Genomic DNA, 5,138 nt, shown 5'->3' with positions numbered 1-5,138 from the left:
TTTGTTTATCATTTTTTACATAACTTTGCTGTAATTGAAAACACTTAAAATTTTAAAAAATGATTTTATTGACACTTTGTGGGATTTATAGAAAATTATGTCAATAGTTAAACAAATATAATGAACTTGTAAGCTAATATTGACCATATCAAAAGTAGGCATGAACAAGTTGGATAAATAACAGTGATTAGATAAATAGCTATTTCTTAATTCTATATGTAATAACTAAAAATGAGTTTATTGAAATAATTTAATAATACTTAACATTATTTTTATGTTCCTTTTTTTTAAATAAAAAAAAGAAAGTTTATTATTATAGACATTTATTTAAAATGATATAAAAGTGAGATAGTATAATGAAGAATTTAGTTTTGTTAATTATTTATTCATAAATGGAAAAAAAGACGGCTAAATGTGCATTCCGGGAAATTTTGCATATGCAAGGAGAAAGAGTGCACAACCTGCTGCCCTCTTAAGCTACTAAACATAATGATTTTTTTTCTTTGAAATCAAAAAATAAAAAGTCAAACATTTTAAAATGCTCTTTTAAGTCATTACTTTTTAATGCGCTTAATTTTTTCAGATTCTATTGTAAATCTGTGTTGATCTCGATCGCTTTTTCAAATGTTATTGCAACGAAATTCCGAATGTTTTTTAAAAAATCCAATATTTTTAATACGATTTTCGAATTTGAGTAATCACTTTTAGACTTTATTTTTTCCGATTTCATCATAAATCTCTTAAAAACGATCGACTTTTGGATCGTTTTTAACCATTTACGTCTATTTCCATGTGGTTTTTAAATTCCCTATACATTTACAACTCGCGAGATATAAATTGCAGTTATTGCTATGCTTTTCTACCTGATTTTGAACATACCGTATTTTTACTACTATATTATTACAATGCGGGAGTTAAAAATCGTTTTTGACGATTTGAAACTCCTATTTAAACAATAACTTTTTGACCCGCTTCGTTTTCATCGTATTCAAGTTATTTTTCAATCATTTTTTCGCCGGTTTTTGCGATGTTTCCCACACGGTTTTAAAAATTCGTAATTTTGTTACGCGTTTCTAGTTATAAATCACGCATTCAAATAATTACTCAGTCCCGCTTTATTTGTGCCAATTTCATTGTGAATTCAATCAATATTTCCCCTGTAATTATTGCAATGTTTCTTCGTGATTTTGTCATTATGAAACGCAAGTTTCTAATCGCACATTTAAATAATCACTTTTTGAGACTCGTCGAAATTTACGTTCTTTTTCGTCGTTTTTCCCCCCCCCCCCAGGCAATTAGTACCATGCATTGTGGTATCTAGAATCCCGATATATGAAAACAATGTTATTTCAACCTGAAAAACCGGAGGAAAACACGAATTTTTAAACTGTTCCTTGTTTATAATTTATTTTGTTGAAAAAGAAAACGTTTTCTATTTAAGAACTTCTAATAATTCAAGAAATAGAAATATCTGAAGTATAATAGACATTAAGTTATACTTCGTATAAGTAGTATAATTTTATGTTTTATAATAAACATTAAATTATACTAAGACACTGAAGAATAAAATCCAAATAAACATTGAATTTTATTTTGTACAATAATGGTTTTGTTTAATTCTTATAAAAAAAATTTTAATTGAAATATTTTTTTAAAATTTATATTACTCATTACAAAATGTAATTTTTTTACACTTTCATTCTGTGAGCATTACAGTTTCTCTCTCTCTTTTTTTTTATTAATATTAGTATGTCGTGGGTACCGGCTTGTCTAAGAAGTAAAGATGGTTAGCATGCATTATGTTTACCACATTGCAATCACCCTGACTTTGGTCTTAGGATATTGTGGAGGCTTCATTTCCATGACTTCCTTGGCTGGCAATTAGCAGTTGTAGGAGTGTTGCTTAAAGATAATTATTGAACTTTTTTGCAATATTTTTCGAGATTTTATAAATAAGTTCAAAATTGCATTGAGTCACCCATTTCTTAAGATGGGGAGCAAAAATGAAGCTACCTTATTTAGGAGGTTAGCATTCCAAATCTATCTAGGGAGGAAATAAAAATCTTTGTTAGTTTGGAAAAAGCACGTCTGTTTGTTTTCGTAACGTAATCTTCCATATCTAATTGATTAGTATATATACCTTAAACACTCGAACCTTTAAGATTGCATTTTGAACTGTTAAAAAAAATAGTGATTACATTGAAATGTAATGTTTTAATGTACTTAATATATATGTTACTTCTACTATATAAGCATTGAAAATATCTAATGCATACGCAAATTAACGCGATTGTAACATAAAATTCAAAATGTTAATTTAACAGTAACATTCTTTAAAATTAATATTTCTTTTTGTTTTAGGAAAACTATAATCATTTCTTGATATAAAATTTAAAATACAGGGTGTTTATAAAGTCCCAGACCCATTTTGATGTTTAATAACTCAAAATAATAAAGATAGATTGAAATGAATAATATAAATGGTTAGATAGACTCAAAATTGGACCTCTTCGCCCAATACATCTTCCTGGAAAATGGTCATTCAAAGAACTACGAACGATGATACCCCAATGAGGTGGTGCAAAATCTTGTTGCAAAAAGACATGTGGCTGAAGCTCTTCTAGTTGTGGAAATACGAAGTTTTCCAACGTGTCTAAGTATACGACTGATGAGACCGTCTTTTCTGTAAAAAAGAAAGGCCCAATGACTCGGTCACCTGATATAACGCCGCTGGACTCTCTTCTTTGGGGATTTATAAAGGACAATGCTTACAGGAGGATCGTGTTGAACGTTGATGACCTAAAAGCCAGAATAACAACGCAATAGCCTCTGTGGATGCCGACATGCTTGCCGCTACCTGGTGTGAAATTGACTACCGACTTGATATTCTCCGTGCGACGAAGGGAGCACACGTGGAAGTTCATTGACAAGGGTCATGAAACTTTTTGAGTCTATCTAACCATTTATGTTATTATTTTTAATCTATCTTTATTATTTTATGAGTTATAAAACATCAAAATGGGTCCGGGACTTTATAAACACCCTGTATTGTAATTGTTCAAATTTTATATTATATTTTATAATTTATTTAATATTTATAATATGAAATAAGTAGTAACAATTTTAATTATAATTTATGTTAAATGTAAAGTAATAGAGCTGGAGGTTGGCGTTATGATGACTAATAGTGTCTGGCTTTCTTAAAGGATAAACGAGGATATCTGTTGATTAATTTCCTGTGAAGTGTCCAGACACAAAGAAACAAAATATAAACATAAAACCTGATAAAAACATATTTTTAAAAATACTTATTCTGGACACGTTTTTTTAAAAAATATCGCTGGTCATAATTGGATACCTACAAGCGACGTCATCGTGGGTAAATCACGACATTCGTCGATTCAGAAGTCAATCAGGTTAGGCACACGCTTGATGCCGTTTATACGTATCCAATTAGATCTGATTTATAAATCACATGTTTGGGTCTAATCTTTTCTTCTCTAGTTGCAAACAATAACGGTTGATCCTAAATAAAATTAGTTCTTCGAATAAGTTTTTGATGATTCGCGGTAAAAATCGTTTGAATTTTGCTGGCTCTCACATCGTCATAATTCAACAAGCTTCACGAAACAAAGGCTTATTAATAAGTATCTTTTAACAATGGTAGTTACTGCAACCACTTGCCGCTAATTGGGTAGATTAGTTATGCATCCTTAATTATATTACATACTGTTTTTCCTGTTACCAATTTTTTTTTTTTTTTTTTTTAGATTTTTGGAACAAACTTTTCCAGTATCTGAAAAAAAGTGAACTTAGGTCAATTTTAAAGTATGCAGTGCGCTGCACTCCTTAAAAATCCAAAACGGAATCTATAAAAATTTTGCTCGCACACGAACTACATATTTTCATTAAATCTTTGAATTTGATTTAATTGACAGGGATGAAGATCATTATAATTTTTTACTAAGAAAAGGAAGAACGATTTCCTATCTTTTATTTTCATATGCATTTCGGTATTTAACCGTTTTAAGTTGACGATTATTTAGAAAAAAAATAATTATAAATAAAATATTTAAAAAAAATTGTTTTGCTGTGAAAAAAAGATCTTTAATTTGAGTTCTAAAATCATTTCGGTTGAGATTTTGAATTGTTAGTAACGACTTAGTAACTATGGCAACACTTCCATCACAATATATTATTTCGTTTGGAATATTGATACATTCAGCGTGGGTGATACATTAGTAAGTAATATAACTGCATAAATTTTGAAAATAAATATTTTATTGAAAAATCAAATCTTTTCTAAATCATGACAAAAGAGTTGTTTCTTTGAAATTATCTGTAGAGTTGGAAATTATCTATGCAAGATTAGAATGTTCTTTTTCTTTATGTTTCAAAAGGTTTTTCGTTTTAAATCTTTATTTTTTTCATTTAATGAATCTAATTTTTATGAATATAGATGAGGGAAAAAATGAACACAAAGCAAACAAAATGTAAGAGTTAATATGAGAATTTTTTTAATCTACACTACTTTTCTTTAAATTAAAAAAAAAATATTATATATAAACTAACAAAAATGTGGAATTATACCGTAGTCTAAAAATCTATGCTTATTTACAAAATCAATTTTCGTCATAAGCCTCTGGTCCAGTTTTTTTAAGAATTTAATTCAAAAAATAAGTACCTTTGTACCTTTGAGCTACTATCTCTTATTAGCGATAGTCGTTAGGTTTAGTTCATAATTTCAATTATAGGCCCTTATTCCAAAAGTAATTCTTAGCAGAACGCGAAAAAAAAAAAGTTTTCATAATGATAAACTTCTGATCTAATGTTAAGATTTTCAAGCAGTAAAATGTTTTCTCCATAGCATGAAGAATCAATTTAAGTTATAATAAATATAATATTGAAGCTCTAAAATATGATATAAGTGCTGCGAAATTTACTTTAAATTTCAAAATGGAAGTGATTTAATTAAAATCAACCACATGCGCACGCACACGCAAAAACGAATTTTCTGTGAATTAACTTTTGTTTCTTATTCAGATTTATAATATTTAAACAATGGAAAATAGAATATAGATAGATTTTGCAAACCGTTAGTTTCCCTTAACGAAAAATAGTTGCGTCGTTTAAGAAAG

This window comes from Parasteatoda tepidariorum, chromosome 6, assembly GCF_043381705.1.
Source record: "Parasteatoda tepidariorum isolate YZ-2023 chromosome 6, CAS_Ptep_4.0, whole genome shotgun sequence".
NCBI classification, from domain to species: domain Eukaryota; kingdom Metazoa; phylum Arthropoda; class Arachnida; order Araneae; family Theridiidae; genus Parasteatoda; species Parasteatoda tepidariorum.
The sequence above is the reverse complement of the archived record's forward strand: the minus strand, read 5'-3'. Positions refer to the sequence as shown.